At 36.8% G+C, this 19,747-nt stretch overlaps 1 protein-coding gene across 4 annotated transcripts in view; it reads left to right on the forward strand.

Moving 5' to 3' along the window:
* The window catches only part of LOC124163820 (facilitated trehalose transporter Tret1-2 homolog), an 80,052-nt gene that overhangs the window by 33,677 nt on the left and 26,628 nt on the right, over positions 1 to 19,747 (forward strand). Inside the window, exon 1 of one of the 4 annotated variants that reach the window (XM_046540936.1) lies at positions 6,516 to 6,991. The exons of the other annotated variants lie outside the window; for them this stretch is intronic. The gene's annotated coding sequence lies outside the window, so the exon portion shown is untranslated. Of the gene's footprint in view, positions 1 to 6,515; positions 6,992 to 19,747 lie in introns of those variants that run through there. 4 annotated transcript variants of the gene reach the window in all.

The following is a 19,747-nucleotide window of genomic DNA, read 5'->3' on the forward strand; positions in this document are numbered from 1 at the left end:
GAAATGAAAATAATTCCAGTGACAGCATTCAATTTATGCAAATTTAAAATTCATTCGCTTATGTGAACTGAAAGTAATTCTTAATCGTGAATTGAAATGAGAGTTTCAGTGATATGATGTTTATTTTGAAAGGTATGGACGAACACCGCCCACCGTATATCATTTCAGTAAACTATACATATATAAAAGTAGCTACATTGCGGAAACCTTATTTTTCATTCCTATGAACCAGCCGGTACATTTGTTGATCATGCTAGCGGTGATTATTTTCATAACTTTAAGTGAGGTTTGACTTCAGAAGAAAATGAATCACTCTTTCACTCACTAATCAAATATAATTTTATCTGATTCGTAACAGCTATCGAAAGTCTATCTGTGCTTACGATAGATGGGTTGGAATGCTACGCATCCGAAATACAGATCAGACTGGAGCTGATATCGTAGATATCTCTTCTGAGAAAAGATCTTACATTTAGCCTTGAACGTTAATGGTAAACTAACTGAGTGAAAGTACTACATAATGTAGAGAAATTATAAAATATGTTTGCTTCGGTGCTAGAACTTCCTCATCGTTCCTCCAAATTTAAAATTATATCGAGCGGAAATCCTAAGGATTTTCACTTGTTTCCTTGTTATCATCACCATCAGTTTTCGTCAAATAATCCCGATTCATTGGATATGGATATATTGGATATATTCATGGATTGGACCCTTCATCTCTCCGATAGCTTTCGACTTGAAATAAAGTAAATTAGAATCCGAATATCAATTAAAATCGGAAATAAAATTCCGAAACCGGTTTATGGTGGACTGAGAAAAACCACTGACTCATCCGGAAAAAAACTCTCTTGGGCTCCCAACCGGTTTAGAGTGGACTACAGGCCGACGTTTCGACAGCTTACTTTGCCATCGTCAATAGGGAATGGAGTCACTGATTCTTTTACCGCAAAATATGAGTATGCTGTCGAAATGCTGCAGCGTTAAGTCATCAATCGACTCGGCTCATCAAGTCAGTATGGGAGGAGAATAGATCTGCCAAAAGTGAAGCTAAGAGTGTGAAACACGCTATTTTTTAAGGATTTTACTTCCTATATTAATTGGAATTCGGATACCGACTGTCAATATTTCACAACGCATTTGAGCAGAATTCTCACAGGTACCGACGATGCAAAGTCAGAAATGTATTGGAAATAAATACGAGTAGTTACTCAAAACAGAGTGAACGATGATATCGACAGTCTACGAAGACGAGATTCAATCATAACCTCTATTATCGACTCCATTTCAGAATGGATTGTTGGAGAACTTTCCCGTCATCGTATCATGAATCTAACATAACTCTGCGGCATGATTGCACTCGTTCCGTTCCGTTATCTGCAGTGACGTATTCACATCTGCTCAACGAGATCATCGCTCGATGTTACAATCGTTAGTAATATGCGTGATGCTATGGAACTTGAGAGGAACTCTCACAATCGCAAATTCACCTCCAGTTTATCACCGCCAAGGTTGAAATAAATTCAATGAATTCAAGGTGAAGAAATCAGCCGACAATCAGAAATTACTCTCCACGACATTAAGTTCGAATATCAAGTGTTCCATCCGGGCACCATCTTCGGAGTAGTTCCCTCGATTATATGCCTAATAATAAGGCGTGACACTCAGGCATATTCTCAAGCTCGGATGATTTTTACTTTAATTTTGCTACGCCTTTCACGGAGCATACACATCCCAGAAGTAACAATTTTATTCACGGATGAATAACAAGTAAAAACCACTTACTAACAAATAAGACTGATTCTGAAGAATGGGAAGAGTTCTGAAAGATTCTTACATTCCATTTTTTGTGTTCAGTCAGAGCTTGGCTGCCTGTGGTAGTGTGCACCAATCGTGGTGACCTGTAACGCAGTTAAATCGTACAACGTTTTGATTCCTTCTAGTTTTAGTTTCGTATCGTGCTAATGTTAGCCTAATTTTCACACTTAACATCATCTTTATTTTCTACTTTCACTGAGTTATGAACGTGGATGGAGTTCTCTCATTCCAATTACTTAATATTCAGCTTGCTGCCCCACATGTTACTTAAATGAATAAAAGGGTTTATTTTTAGAGCAATGGTAAGGAAATTTCATCATTTGGGCCGTAAATTATGAATATGAATGACGGATCATAGGGGTTCACGGTAGCGTCAAAAAATTTAAAGGGGTAAATTCAGAAATTGGCCGTGAATATAGAAAAGAATGGAAAGATATGTGTAGATTATTAGTGACAGGCAAAATGCAGACGATAGGTCAAACGTCCTTTGTAATCCTACAAACGCACAACATGACTGCAATTCTCTCTATACCATAACCCAGTGGTGTTCTCCGTGTAAATATATCAAGGAGCGGAGGCCCAAGCCACGCAGAAGCCATGAGGTGAAGTCACCGTTAAAACCTCAAAATTGAAAATAGAAAAAGTCAGTGAGCTAAAAACTGATAGACATTGTTAAAGTCTCAATACTTCTACTTCCTCATCACTATTAAATTTTATGGATATCAAATTTACAATGGAAAGAAACTGATGATATCAATAAAAGATACCGTTTTAAAAAACATATCACCGGAATAAGACAATCGTAACGGTTGCACCATAACGCGGTCTCTTATTTGACCAACTCGATCTTGGTCACAGGCATTAGAGTCCATTATCTTCCTTGTTGATATGAGGTCGGGAGTCAACATCCCATTTTTTTCATGGCCATCATTGTCGGGATCCAAATACGGTTTTCGGGAAAGGAAACTAAATCTGATGCCAGTGCAGGGAGTTGATTCAGGCTTAATACGGAGGAATTCTAAAATATTGTAAATTAAAACCTACAAGTGATTTTCCACAAACAATTTCATTTGCAACACCGGTTTCAATACACCACAATTATCGTCAGATCATGATCAGGTAAGGGCACCTGACTATGGTACGAAATGTTTTGTCATCATTCCATCACTTTCGTTCATCCTTGGCAGCGATTACCATGGAGTACACGAGAAAGATTCGTGGAGGTTACGCTAATTCTTTACTGAAAAAAATACCCTATCCATTCGCAGACTTATTTTAAAGGGATGCCTTTCTCTATCTTCCTGTATCCTATATTACGCAGCCATGAAATTTAAAGCTCGTTGAAAAAATGGGAAATTCTTGTACAATACAGAAAAGTTGCGGTAACATGGATACATACAGAAGGGTTCAACCAAGATATGGACCTATTTTCTCTTGTTAAGAAAGGAAAATAGAAAGAAATACCTACGGTGAGAGCAAGCTTGGTGCGCATTATTTCGAACGACCTACTTGACGCTATCTTCCTGAGAAACAAGATTCGAGGAAGCAACACACCTGCAGCGTGTCACAAAAAAGATGCCTCGTATATGCTAATAATGTCGAGAGCTAATTACAGTAATCTTCTGGGTATGCCAGAGAGTATAGGTAAATGCTTCCGAGACGCGAATTAAAATTCCTTCTCGTTGAGGGCGGTTGAGGCATGCGTAGGGCGTGGTATGGATGATTTTCTGGGATGATATCTGAGGTTTTTACGGAGACTCTTTTATCCTTGCGAGGCATGATGAATCAAAATAGAAACCATAAAGTCAGGTGTCAAAGTATATCATGGAGAACTATAAAAATGACGAAACAAACATTTACAATATGCAAGATAAAAATACCCGACTTTCAATGTTATAACCTGAGACGTAGGTGTTAAGTTAAATTGAAAGAGGATAAAATCAACTGTAACTGCAATGGAATGCATAGGTACATTTCCTGGGGTAGTGAACGTAAAAAAGGCACCCAACGCTTTTCAAACTGGGAAGTCGACTACCTTAAAAAGTAATGAAAATGTTACTAACTCTATTTGCGATATTGATCACAAGACCCTGTGATACTTTCTCCGTTTCTACCATCACGTTAGGATATCCGGGCACATTAAAAGTACAAACAACTTCATGATTTTACACGCTTCTTTTCTTTAAAACAAAATCGGTCTCCATATCAATAAATAGTTCACAAGGGCCAACAAACAATGTTTCCGGTCGAAAATGTTTTTACTTCGCGTTCCATGTGTTTTGAAAGAATAAGTCCTCGTTCGCCATCAGGGAATTTTATCTCCTGCTGTGAGGATTCCACAGAAAATATCAATTTTTTGTGCATTCTATGTCACTTTTCAGGAAACAAATTGAAAATATTCCATCATAAAATAATACGGGAAATGTGTTTACCTCCATCAAATAAAAACAGGGACAGTATATCGAAGAAAAAAAGAGAAACTGTGGTCAAAAAGTAAACATAAAATCGCCTGGAAATGAACTTCAAAGTCTACATACCATCCACGAAGTCCAAGCGCTCAAAATTGCATCAAGATTTCATAATTTTACGAATAAAAAGTGAATAACTTGCATTGGATTACTTCCTGAAACCTGCCATACATAAAACATATAAAAAACCAAGGTATAAAAAAGAGCGTTAGGACATGTAGCAACATTGCCTTCCCCCGACGCAGATGAAAGGAATTCTGCGAATGGGAAGGTCGGCACGCACAATGGAAGAGCGCTTTCGTTGTAATGGATAGGCTTTTACTTTGAAGGCAGAGGTTGAGGCACAACGAGACTCGCAGGGTTGCGCTCGGAACGGCGTGTGCTGCAATGAAATCACTGCTGAAAGCGCAAACTCCTCCTCCCATCCCTCTCCATCCAATCACTCCGGCGATGTCACTCACTCAAACACAAACAACGGCCTTGCTGCAAGCAGAGATGTATAACTTCCGTCATTCCTCATGAGCGTCGACAATGGTAGATTAAATTTTCATCGAGCTAAAGATCATTCGATATCGGCAAAAATTAAATTTTTTATATACATAACAATTTTCTTGATGGATGAAAGCTGAATTTTAATAGCCATCTATCGCCCGATGTAACCATATATTGGGTGGCCGGAAAGTCGGAACTCAACGATACTTGACAGGAAATAATGAATTTTTATCCGCTTCTCCAAGGAAAGAGATGTATTATCATCAGATGCCTACCATACGATGATTGATTTCCAATATCCCTTCACACTGCTATCTTTCCGCTAGAGCGCGTTCGTTCCAACATGATGCCTTATTTTAGTATCGGTGCTTAAAGTTCTCCATAACAAAGTTTCCAGTTAATTTAATCTACCACAGTTACGTCAGTTAATCCACAGTCTCTGACAATGCTCCACAACTAAGATTTTCTTTAATAATAATCGCAATTAGCATTTGAATAAAAACTATAAAGAGAGTAAAACTGTATTTACAACAAAATTTATTGAACTTCTTGATGTTTAGATATCTAAAGCTATTGTATGGATCAAATTATTAAATTAATTATTTCCATTTCGTGATTATTTTTTATCAGCTATTGTTTAACAGATTCCCTCTCATTTTTTACGATTGCACATCAAACATTTTTTGACAGTTTGACTCTCTGGCTATGGTATTGCCAAAAGAAAACAGACTGTATATTAAGATGATGATTACACTGAGTGGCATGATTTCATCACGGAAGAGCTTGCTCTCAATGTATTCAAATTCTTCAATTCAAGCATACTTTCTGTCTTCATTTTTTTTCCTTTACTCCATCTTTTTTTACTTCAGTCAAGTTTTGCTATTCGAAGTCCAATTTATTTCTCTTTGAAGTGATATGGTCTTCATAAGCTTGTCTCCATCAGTTCAGAGCACTATCAGAATGATTGCTGAACTGTTGGAAACTTCGGATTCCAGAGATATCCGAAGATCTCCTTTCCAACAAATTATTACCCCATCACCATTACCGGAAAATCCGTTGAGAAAATCGCTTAATTCATTCTTCTAGCAGTCACTTTCACGACTTCAAGGGAAAATACCAATTAGACGCATCACGCGAAACGTTCTTTCAACATAGAGAACATGAGTTGCCTAATCGGGATGTAATAGCTCCCTACACCTCCGAACAAGTTAAGTGATAAATTTCACGATATGTTTAATGAATATATGCTAAATTATGTAGAATTAGGAGAGGATTACTCTCAAACGCGTATTGAAATTTTCCGAAAGATTGACGATCAAGTAAAAAAAATAGATGAGTAGGGATTTTCATTTCCGCATCGCGTGAGAGTCTATAAAAATCGCGAAGCGCGTCAATAATCATATACCTGTGGAACAGTGATTATACACGGATCAAATAACTAGCTACGCGACACTATTCATTCGCAGTTTTATAATGGCGTATCACGCTCCCCGTGACATGTCGCAGAAAGGACGAGGGATAATTTCCAGCGAACTTGCCAATATGTACGGGAATAATGCGCGTTTTCATATACACCAACCTGCTCCTCGACCTCCTCCCATAGAAACATACTCTTTCAGTGCAAATGCGGTTAGTTCCGTCTGCCTTGAAAGCCCTGTTCAGGAGAGATTCGTGACGCAGTTCGTGCTGAGTTCTCGAGGAAGGGGGCGTACGGAACGGAGCGTCCCCTTCATTTGTTTATTTTTTTACGCCACTGGAAAGAAGGGGTATGCAATAAACTTGCGAATCACGACAATGCTAAGTTCACTCTCCTCTGTCGGTGTGTTCGGAGAGCGAAGAGGAGACAAGGGAAGGACGAGAGGCCACAAAGGAGGCGGACACACTCCTTTGACCCCCCTCCCGGGCGGAGTGCTTCGCGTGCAGAGCGAAGGGCCAAGGTGTTCGGGGACGTTCTTCCGCAGGCGATTCAACACGTTGAAGTGAAGTGGACGGAGGGAGCAACGCATTTCTGGCGCAGTATTACGAGTTCGCGTCCACGCGAACGGACGCGCTGTGGCGTAATTGGAAGGAAGTGTTGACATTGGGCGTGTGTTCTCGTAATAATTCTGAGATAACCCGCGGAAGAGGAAGAAGGAGATGGTGTTGGTGATGTGGACTGATCGCGAGAGAACGAGGCGCGAACAGCTGGAGTGTCAATCCGCTGCTCTGCTTTCGAGGTGGGTGCGCCTCTTCGCGACGGAGTGGCAATGTTTTTAAATTATTACTCGGTGTATCACAAAATGTTTTCACTCGGTGATTCATATCTTAAGTTGGTAGATTTAGGTGAGGGTAGAGCTCGGCGGTGACTAAGCCATATGCGCGTGATTTGTACACATTCGGGGTGGACGGGCAAGTTCCTTTCCCTGTGCCACCACACACTTCGAGGATTTTGCGTTTGGGGATGTCGCAGGGCTTCAAACTAGATTAAAACCCGGGATCCTTCGGTCAACAGTCAAGCGCTCTACTCGGTAGGCTACCACGCACCCCGTTAATAAATTATCGTGCGGTAATTTTTGGGAACGAGAGCCTAGTATTATCTTAAAAGCATCAATAAATTTCTAGTCATTTTATTGAGTCGTCTTACGTCTCAACAGCTGAAGGCGTTTAGATGTACCCACGTGATAAATATCCTAATTATGGCACCCACAACTCTCAGATCGTGAAAACTAGGTGGGTTCAATGCAATTATGGTAGGAATTATGATGTTGGGTCAATCCATTTCAAATCACCCAGGCAATGTTGCTCAACATTTTTAATTTTCTTGATTTTTTAATCATGAGTTTACTATGGGTAGACAGTCACAAAACACTATTTGAAAAAAATTTAGAAGCCATATTTTTTTTTTGGCAGCCATTTTTAAAAGGGCGGCTGGGCAAATTTTGATGAAAAACGTGGTTTGCATAAAGTTAAATTTCGAAGCTATTTTAAAAGATATCAGAATAATTCAAAAACCAGTGAGTTTAGCATGAAATGAGCTATAGGAATTCATTGTTTTAATTGCTCTATCATGAAAGAGAGTCAGTCAAACTCTTTCTGCAAAAACTCGGGAAAAATTTGTCAATATTAACTTTTTAAGACCTAAAATTTTTATGAAGGAAATGAGACTCACTAATCAAATTTTATTTCTGTGTTAAATACTTAAATAACTATTTGCAGCATAAGTTTTAGTTCTGAGAATGCACTCCTTTTTTTAATACGGGTTATCAAAAATAGCTGAAAACCTTTTAACGTCAATTTTCGCAGGTCAATAACTAAAAAGGGACTGAGTGAAAACAAGCGAAAATTTTACAAAATGTTATTTAGACACATAAGAACATCTCCAAAAAATATTATGACTGAGACTCTACTACATTTAGAGTAGTGGAGCAGTGAATTTCAGAAAAAAACGCTACCGTTCCATGCGCTCGTGCAGTGCAAGTTAGCAAACAAGGGCTTGATTAAATAATTAAATTAGCAATAATTTTTATCTAAAACAATTACTTTACACATAAAATTTTATTTATTTATGTAGGTCTGCCTTACATTAATAATAAAAATTGATTTTATAACTAGAAATATTTTGTATCAGCAAAAAAAATACTGAATTATAACATAGAAGTTAATGCACTTATGTTTACAAAAAGTATTTATTTCATCTATTGTACTAAAAACCATGCATATCAATGTGTAGAATATAAAAATATGCAAGAATGCATTTGCAAGTGAATAACCTTTCTCAATTGACATATCAAGTATCATGTGTCATTAAGTCAGTGAGAGTTTTGCAGCTGTAGTCTTAAATTCTCCCATCTACAACACTTTGTACAGCCTACAACTACGTAATCAATTACTTATAAATTAATCTCAACCCTGGTAGTGAATAGTAAACTGATTATATATTTATATGTATCATTTGAAAAAAAACAAACATTTTATCATATAGTACACCTTGTGTACAGATTTATAAATTGTATATAATTTATGTAAAATGTATCCAATATTAACAATTAGTCAATCAGTATCCAGGTCAGGCACAAGGCATACAATAAAATAAAGACTCAAACCACAGAATTTAAATTTTTGGTGGCACTACCAACTTCAGCTTTGGGAACAAAAGTATGAATTAAGTTAATTTCAGTGAACTAAGTCTACTGAGTAGGTGGTATGTTGTGGGAAGGGAGGCCAAAATAGTTACATTGTAGCAATCATTAAGTGACAGTGGCTGAATATTTTGCAACACTGAAGGAGACAAAGTGAGGAGATGTCCATGTTGCCCTGTGGTTGTTGATGCGTAGTTTGCGGGCCTTTGATGATTTTCCTTTATAGGAGGAGGGGGAATGCTTACATTTTATATGACAAATGAAGTTTCTGGATTTGCAGGATATATACATTTTATTTCAAAATTTTCACTGGGGTTGGAGATAGGTGATGCTCAGTTGATTACAGATCTTTGACTTAAGAACGTGTTCTGTCCACGTAGTTTTAAAATTGGATTTTCATTGTTCTGTGGTGAAGGATTCAGTATGAGTTGTTTTGTGGGTGAACTATTGAGTGAACAGTGCCATAAACAACATTACAAGAAAGAAGTGCCTGCAGAATTAATAAGAGTGAAAGACATGCCACCTGATGAAAAATTTTCGCTTAAATTAAGAGTTTCGAAGGAAATTACAAACATTTTCCATTACCACAGGGATAAATATTTAGAAAAATACTATCACATTTTTGGAAAAAAATGTTGTGACCCGTTCGGTACTCACAAAAGAACAGATAAAAATGGTTTGCGTAAAATTCTATTTGAACACCTTTCAAAGAAAAAAAATGTTGATATTGACCTAATTCCTGGACAAGCTTTATGTCCAACTTGTGCATCAAAAATATTTGTAAATAAACCAGAAAAAGGGGCAAATAGTGTTGAAAATGACACAGTAATTCTTCCTGAGCCTTTTGAATTTGTTGAGGATAAATATTTGCAACAAGTAGAATCCATTTGCGAAACTTTGGAATTATCTCCTTTGTGCAAAATAACGAAGCTAAACACTGAACAGCGACTGTCAGCTTTACATAGAAAAAATGATAAAATTACAAGTGCAGTCAAGCGAAAGGATGGAAGAAAAATTGGAAGAATCTTTCCAAAATGACTTTAAGGCTCAAAATCCTAATTGTACAGAAAACGAACAAAGTGAGAATGATATATTTATTACCCATCTGAAAGAAAAATTCAAAGATTCCAGTAAAGACGATAAAATTAAGATAATTAGCCTCTTGCCAAGATCATGGTCAAAGAAAAGAATAATAGAGGAATTTGGTGCATCTGAATACATGGTGAAATTAACTACCAGGGTTGAGATCAATTTATAAGTAATTGATTACGTAGTTGTAGGCTGTACAAAGTGTTGTAGATGGGAGAATTTAAGACTACAGCTGCAAAACTCTCACTGACTTAATGACACATGATACTTGATATGTCAATTGAGAAAGGTTATTCACTTGCAAATGCATTCTTGCATATTTTTATATTCTACACATTGATATGCATGGTTTTTAGTACAATAGATGAAATAAATACTTTTTGTAAACATAAGTGCATTAACTTCTATGTTATAATTCAGTATTTTTTTTGCTGATACAAAATATTTCTAGTTATAAAATCAATTTTTATTATTAATGTAAGGCAGACCTACATAAATAAATAAAATTTTATGTGTAAAGTAATTGTTTTAGATAAAAATTATTGCTAATTTAATTATTTAATCAAGCCCTTGTTTGCTAACTTGCACTGCACGAGCGCATGGAACGGTAGCGTTTTTTTCTGAAATTCACTGCTCCACTACTCTAAATGTAGTAGAGTCTCAGTCATAATATTTTTTGGAGATGTTCTTATGTGTCTAAATAACATTTTGTAAAATTTTCGCTTGTTTTCACTCAGTCCCTTTTTAGTTATTGACCTGCGAAAATTGACGTTAAAAGGTTTTCAGCTATTTTTGATAACCCGTATTAAAAAAAGGAGTGCATTCTCAGAACTAAAACTTATGCTGCAAATAGTTATTTAAGTATTTAACACAGAAATAAAATTTGATTAGTGAGTCTCATTTCCTTCATAAAAATTTTAGGTCTTAAAAAGTTAATATTGACAAATTTTTCCCGAGTTTTTGCAGAAAGAGTTTGACTGACTCTCTTTCATGATAGAGCAATTAAAACAATGAATTCCTATAGCTCATTTCATGCTAAACTCACTGGTTTTTGAATTATTCTGATATCTTTTAAAATAGCTTCGAAATTTAACTTTATGCAAACCACGTTTTTCATCAAAATTTGCCCAGCCGCCCTTTTAAAAATGGCTGCCAAAAAAAAAATATGGCTTCTAAATTTTTTTCAAATAGTGTTTTGTGACTGTCTACCCATAGGGAACTCATGATTAAAAAATCAAGAAAATTAAAAATGTTGAGCAACAAATTTTATTTATATTGGGTGATTTGAAATGGATTGACCCTGTTGTTTTTGTGATAACGCGGGCACTAACGAGAATTGACGGTCTCCCCGAGTGGTGAATTTATTACCGGAAAAATAGTATACTGGTACAGTAACTAAGGCGGTGGGTTATAACTTAAGGTTCCGGGTTCACTGACGGAAGAAAATATTGAAGAAGTTGCTGAACGAAATGAGTATTTACTTATCGGATTCTCTTCGAAATAAAAAAAAAAGAAAGTTAAACGATTCTCGTGATTATTTCAAAGCAAATCAAATCGAAAACATTCGTTTACGAACGAATGCGAATATTAAATAACATTTAATCCTTATTAGATATTAAAAACAGCTCAGGGAATAAATAAAGAGGAGAGGGAATTTTTCTCAAATGGGTCATTGTAAAAAAGTACTTCACCTGGGAATTCACGATTCGGAAATGAAGCATGCAAACTGAAACATATAGGATTTGGCGAGAATGGAGATTTATTGCGTCTTACATCAAAATTACATTTATATTCTTCTCCACAAGTAGTCGGTTGGGAGTTCGGGCAGCAACCGTTAACCTTTAAAAGAAATTGAGTCGATGAATCTATAGACTGGACCTCCCATTGAGGGGTTGAGGGAAAGAGCATTTTCAGAATTAATTAACGTAGGGATATTATACTGAGTTAAGTCATAGGAATGGCTTTTTTGATTGTGATTTAAGGCCAATATATTTCTATCGTACTGCTAATGTCAAGAACAAGATGATTATAATGAATGGAAAGCGTTATAAAAAATCCATGTCTATGCCACTGTAAATAATGAGGTTTGTACGGGCTTATCACTAGTAATTAGTGGAGATAAACGATAGTATGTGGAAACCTAGCATATGATCACTGGAAGATTGGGTAATAAGTTAAGGTACTAGCTAAAGTTTACAACTCATTTCTAAATGAGTGAAGAATGTTACTTCTATGATCTCCGCGAATGAAAGACTCAAACCTTTTTTGCTTGCGACGGGTCAAGAATAGACTAGCTTTAAAAGTTGACGACTACCCATAAGCAAATTTTTACAATTAAAAGGTCCCTAAGAGTAGTCAAATGTCAAACAAAAATTTATTAGTGGACTCTAACGGAAAAGGGGCTGAGCGCAGGAAGCTTTGAATTGAGGGAGGTTTTTATATTTATGCTTATCATCTGAGGCTTTTTTGCCTCTCTCAACCATAATGCAGGATGCTGTGATTTAATAAGATTTTTCTAGCAGGAAAATACAGAAGAAAAAATTAATCCTAAAGACTTGATATCTACAGAAAGTCGGTGGCTCAACACTTGAAAAAAAAAACGGATTGATTGATTCGATGAGATCCTTCTAGGAGGCAAATACTAAAAGAAGAGATACTAAGTACTTAATCTCAACAGAAATTCAGGGGATCAAGACTTGAAAAAAAAACGGATTGACTGAATCAATGGGACTTTTCTAGCTGGCAAATACAGAAATCCTAATTAATTAATCTGAAAGACTTAATTAATCTCAATAGAAAGTCGGGAGATGAACACCCGAAACAAATATATCGAAAGTTTATGATATCGTATTATCCAGAATAAAAAAATATTGCCTAAATGTATGTCGCCTTGGTATTTGAATCAAATCCGAGTCCGTTTGTTTGTGATTCGAGAATTTCACATCATGACTGGTGAGCACGAGGCACGAGTTTCGAGTTGACCTATTTACACCTGAAGGAAAGTTGACCAACGCGGGTCATAGTACTGCACGTGGAAGATATTAAGACCTTGATAGGAAGACTGACTCGAAGGTCTCCTGAAATCTGCCACGGCATTGTTAACCACAGGAAGCTGAGAATGGATGAAAACATCACTATCATACGTCTCGAGGGCACGCCAATTTTCCGACTGACCTCAATGAAATTGTTTTTTAACTTCGGCCGATGCTCGGTCTTCGCAATGTATTAATTGTTTGTCAACGATGGCGGTAATGTCTCAAGGAAGAACAGATTGAAGAGCATGACAACATTTTGTTAGGCTTAAAAACAGAAACCTTTTATATGCCTTTCTTTTACGTCCCCACGCTATTTCTAAATCCATATTTTGCACAAATTCTTCGTGCGTGACAGTATACTTATTAAAACTAAACCTAATTTTTGGATTTTATACCAGAAATAATGGATGGAATCAAATGCTAAAAAGGAAAGGGAATTTTTCATTAGCTTCATAACCATAATTCGCGTTAATTTAAAAATATTTTGTATAAGTTGGTCTGCAAAAAATAGCCATCATTTGCTCTTTTCCCTGTAGATTAATTCAATTTTGGGACTCCATGATTAGAATAAAGCATTCATATCGTAATTTCGACATTTTGATGGAATATTCATCAATTTAGCGAAGGAAATGACCCAGTTTCCAAGACACTTATGGCAAGTATGAAATTGCGTATAACATATATCCCGGAGTCCAACTTATGGTTTGTTTCTATTTCTTTCACGACTTCAAGGCGATTTGTTGACCATGGAGGGTTTTTTAAGAATAGGAAATCTGAAAAAAACACTGTTCATTTGCAGTATGTTGTCGTATTCACCTTTGATTTAATTTATGTTTCACACGTGCCGTGATGTTCTGGAATTTTGCCATTTTTACGTATTTTACCCTCGCTAAGAGGCGTAAATAAATGATTTTATGGTGGCTCAGTTCCATATTGTCATCCAGTCTTCACCGCGTGAAGAACTATTACTTTTGATGACGTGTCTTCCGTAAATGTAACGGCACTGGATTCTCATGAGTCATGAACTGAATACGAATGTCTCACAATAAAACCTTATCTTCTGACAACTTCAAAACAGAGTTACTCAGCTATGACTTGTATATTTCCTCGGGGTGGCAGGATGTGCATCATTGCGTCGACTGTTTTCTCAGCGATTTGTAAATGCACTAAAGGATGAGTTGTTAGCATAGAAACGAACGTTTACTTTCCCGTGAAACATAGCGTGTTCTCCTTCAAGTCGTTAGAGGAAATTATTAAGGGAAATTGAAATGTGCAGTAAGCCGTGCTCCGTAAACGCAGATAAAGTGGAAAAATTATGCTGTACAATATTTAGGTGCCAATTTTTTCTGTCACATCAAATATTTGTTTGATTCCCATTCAGGTTTTTAATGTTTTTGAGGACATAAATCTCATTTAAATAGAAAACGACAGGAACAAAAAAGAAAAATATTTAAAGAAATGAAATAGTGGAACTTAAAATGATGAAATGATACCATTAAAATCTTCTGTTTAAGGACACTTGCGTTGAAGTCGTGTAAAAAAAACCTTCACTCCCCAACCTCGCTATCTAAAAGCAGCGGCTCATTTATTCTTTTTTTCAAAAAACATAGAACAGCTGAAGCCGGAACCAATGGAGGGTTATCAGACCACTTCAAATCTGAGATAACTGTTGGCCGTATTACGCAAAATAAAGAAGTTAAGACTTTTAACCCATTGGATCCATTGATCCCGAACTAGTTGAGAGCTGAAACTGGAATTTTTCCAATTCAATAATGAATTTAACGCAAAAATATGCTACAGAGCTAAATGATTACCCTGCGTTCGTCAAAAATCGAATATATTCCCCACAGGGCTGGGCAAAATACAGGCCGAAGAATATTTGAAATACAAAATACCGCTCCAAATGTATTAGAAATATAAAATACAAAATACCTTTGACTTGGGTATTTGAAAAACAAACTACCAAATAGTATTGTAATGCCTTTAAAAATACAAAATACTTTTTTAATGGAAACTAAAAGATCTTAAAAAAATATAACCTACCATGGCAGGTTACGAATAGTTGTAAACATGAAGAAAATGATTCTAAAGAAAACGAAGTAATCTCTGAAGCATAATCCTACAGAAGTGTTATCAAAGGTACTTCAAAAGTATTTTTTAAATTAATTTTTTATTTTGGAATGGGAAAATACAAAAAAATCGGTATTTGAAATACAAGATACATAAAGGTCGCGTATTTGAAATACCTAATACCAATTACAGATTTATTACAAATTTAATAATAAACACAAGTATTTTAACAAGCATTTTAAAATACACATAAAATACTTGTGTTTGAAATACTGCCTAGCCCCACTTTACGTCCTAAACAAAAGGCTCTCGTGAAATCCATGCTGCGCTAGATGTAAGGCCGCAGCGAGCGGGATAGGGATGGGAGGCTAGTGGTTAAAACTCCAACGAAATACTTGGGGAATACAGTCTCTTAGAACAGGGCCAGAACTAAGAGCTTTATCAGGGGGGGCAAAGATCAATTTTCAAAAGATCAGTCCTGATCCCAAGTCGCTTCCTCCCTCTCCTAGTAAAGTATAATACATCCGTAAGCTATATTTTTGAGACGCGGTAGATGAAATTACGCACGTGGATATATTTGCTATTAGGAGGTTTTATTAAAATTATTGTTTAAAAATTTATAAATTAATAATTATTGTAAAATAATTTTAAAAGAAAAATTAAATAACTTTTAATAATAAACGTATCAAATCTTGCCGCCCCTGGAATCCGCCTCCCAGAGCAATTGCCCTCTTCCCCGCCCTAGTTCCACGCCTGCTCAATAAATCTTGAGTAAGAATAGTAGACTCCAGAATACTTAAGCTGATCCCCCAAAAAACGCATCCGCTTCCCAACTGAACCTCACCCCTTGAAACATTTTCCTGACTACAGCCTTCCTGGAAAGTTTTGTTCGAAGTATTATTTATTCAATCGCTTTTTTGCTACGATTACTGTCACATTTTCTTTCTATAGTATTCTGAGTAATTGGCCCATACATCATTAGATATGACTCTAAAACTGCCTTATGGCATTCTCCTCTTAGAGCATATTAATACGATCATACTCTGAGAGAACACAGCAAAGAGAAAAAACTGTTCCCTCAATGACAATATTGTTTCAGCTTTGTGAGTAGATCCTATCAGGAATACTACGTTAATCAACAGCAAGATACTCTTTCTCCGCTTCGGGCCAAGTGTTATTTCGCATGCATGCATAAACGGCAACTAAAATTTTGTTATTATTAAAAGCTCGCTCATTTTATGATCCAATTACCTTTGTCACTATAAAATTTCCCGGTCCGGTGAGTTCAATTATCTTTCGTTCACCTTTACAGTGAAATTCCTCCAAACCCCTATGTGTACGATCACTAAGTCCATGTAAATTAATTCCTGAATAAAAAATAAAGGCTTAATGAATTACTCGGAGGTTCGATACCTTATCGATTACGTTTGAATGTGTTACAACACCTTTTGTCAATTTAATCATCTGCTTGAATTATTGGTGGACATGCGAGTGCAAACGTTCCCTTAAACGCAGGAAATTGATGGGACATCGATAATATACGAAGGACCTAATATATATGACAAACAGAAAAATAGTAATTGAAATGTATTCAATTGAAAATAATTGGAAGGGTGAAAATAAATGGATTTTTCTATACGATATTAATGCATAATTAATACTAACAATCAATTAATAAACTTGGAAAAACCATGAAACCAGATATTGCAGAAGATGCTTCAGCTGCCCTGTTTGCCGAATGATTTATGAAAGATTCCTCTGCATAAATGAAAACGGCTATCACCATTAAACTCGTGACCCCCAGCGAAATACTTAAGATCAAGTGAATACCTTAATGATAAGGTTCAATATTAAACTCAAATCTCTTTAAAGTTAGAAAAAACAACAAAGCGTTAATTTTAGTTTTATTTCATTTTTATTTTAAGTTTTGTATCAGTAAACACGCTTACACAGATATTCTTCAGAGACGTCTTGTGCGTCATAGCATCAATATTTGGAACAGATTTTGGAATGAATGATAAATTTCATTCAAAGTGGACAATTTTTATCGAAAATAATTTTTTTGTATTGGACAAAAAAAATATTATTCAATGATATCAGGATTCCATATCACTGGCTTGATTAATACGGTAAATTGTCAAAGTTTTATTGTGCTGAATTATTGCATCTACATTTCCAATCAGGACCACTTAAGTTACAGAAAATACTCCATTCTTCCTGCTCTGAATGGATTCATCTTATCTTACGATGCGAGTCCATGGGAAATAATAACGGAGAAAAACATACGAGCAAAATGCCATGCGTAGCATTTTTAAAAGACACAAACACTCCGTGTCTCGTGATCCATTGCACGCTTTTCTCTTGGTCACACGCTCTGCTTTGTTAGACGTTGAATTCTTCCCGCTATATAATTCAGCATCCATTTACTGCCAGACCGCAAATTTGTTCGAGAGGAAAAAGGAGGGATTTACTTTCCGGCTTGAACGTGCCTCCTTTCCTTGCGTTGCCATAGCAAAAACGCAGCGTTTATCCCCACCCGGGCAGAAACCGTCCCTCGCACTCTCCACTTCGCTGTCTGCGGTGAAATCACTCGAGGAACGCGGACTCCTTGCAACGCTATCCTCGCATCTCACATAACCAAGCCTATCCACGACCTTCCCGAGCCAACGCGACGTCACGAATGTTCGATCATCAGGTGAATAGAATAGTTTCGGACGGAGTCGCGACGGAGAGGCTGGAAGGTCACCGATTCTTCCCCGCAGAGTCACAGATGTTTGGCCAAGGTCAGAGCTTTTACTAGGAAGTTTCGACGCGAGTTGGATCGCCAGAAGTCATTCTCTCTGTATGAATGAATCATGCACTTCGCATCAAGGATATATACGGTCATACTCACGAGGAAAAAGTGCGTAAGCGCCAAGGATTTGCAGGCCAATCGTAGTCACAGTGCTGAGATGTCAACGAAGGGTGACCTTATCTTTGGGTAACCGGGAGGAAATAAAGACTCTCCAGGCTTGGAGAATTGAAAGAATTAAAGCACATCAAAGATCAGCAGAGGCACTTGTCAATTGGGATATTTTGCGAAACACGTGCAAGAACCAGTTTTTGCCCTCTCTCCCTCTGTTATTTCCCGACAATTCGATCAAGGTGAATTTCACCGCAAGGCGACAGCGGCCGCGGAGGAGCATGGCTAGAATGGCTATAAAAGACGGCAGAATATAAATGGGAGTGATTGACGTGGAATTGATATGAAATCATACGGGACGTACTTGTCATATATATTATAATATGTAAAAACATACCCAGGGGCCTCAAATGTTCAGGGCCTCAAGGGCTCAGTTGACATTTGCCGAGCGTTGCTAGATGACCAGGAATGAGATACATTCAATTCGGGAAAAAAACTCTCGTTCAATAGAAGTTTGAACGCTTTTACTCAAAATACGTACGTACCACTTAAAACCATACGCTAAAAAGTAATTTCCGCGGAGAATGTAAGCTCCTTTTGAGGAAAAGAATTCAGCGAGGCGGTCATTCCGAAGCGACAGTACATAAGGCCACCATGAAAATCCTACGAGTACGCTACAGCAGTGTGGTGGAAAAATGTAAACGATAGCAGTTTTGTTGAAATTAGTTTGTTTGACATATTATTATCATAGACTGATATTATGGGAACGCAATTAAAATTGCTGATCCAGAAAATGTTGCCTTATGTTTGAAGAATAATGTATTTTGTTTCGTGACTAGAGGAACGCTTGGGGTTAGATATGCTGAGAAGACCTCAGACGTAAGTTTGGAAAACACTGCATGACATATATTGACACAGAAGTATGCGTACCTTTGCAAGCTGTTGTCGGTGTTGAACATATTACAATATTTTGTTTTGCTCTGATTAACGTCCCTGGAGAAAATCAAGTCTTTAGCCAGAAAATTTCTGCGGGGGACCCCGGTGGGTTCATTTTCAGAGGAGGTGTAGTTTTAGGGGTGTTCACCAGGAGGATGTAAACATAAAACATTCTTAACATTTCGGGAGAGGTTTGAACCCAAGCCTTTCCCCGAACCCTACAGCCTTAAAAATAGTACTATATCGGAGCCAAAATAAACGCAAAACGTGCTAAACAGGCGCCATACCCATTCTCCGTGCAAGGGCTGATCACTGGTACAATTTACTGGTAGGTATAATTGGTAATATCCATTCAATACTGGATTGTTCATAGCCAGACGCTGTAAAAAGTACAAAAGGTGAGGGACATGGCGTGTGATATGAATTGAAATTCGTTGAATTTTGGCTATTCTCCCGAATATAGACGGGAATGAATCGAGAAATGTATAACTTGGTTTTAATTAAATATCATCACCATATTCTAGCAAAGTGCGATTTAAAAATAGCTTCCTTTTTTATGATTCAACAATACTTTAAGCAATATACAGGACATATGAAATACCTTCATTGAAACAAAAAATCCTAAAGTGTCAAATACATGGAAATAATTTTCGTTAGATATTTGAATGAGAAACCACCTCTTCAGTAGTTGTGCGGCAATGAAGTACAGAAAATAATAAAATGGTTCCACGCGACTAAGTGTCGGAATAATTTCGAGGGCAAAAGGTCAAAATAAAGAATAGTTTTATAGGCGCGCGCTTGAGTGTCCGCGTGATTTGTTGA

This window comes from Ischnura elegans, chromosome 1 (assembly GCF_921293095.1).
Source record: "Ischnura elegans chromosome 1, ioIscEleg1.1, whole genome shotgun sequence".
Classification (NCBI taxonomy): domain Eukaryota; kingdom Metazoa; phylum Arthropoda; class Insecta; order Odonata; family Coenagrionidae; genus Ischnura; species Ischnura elegans.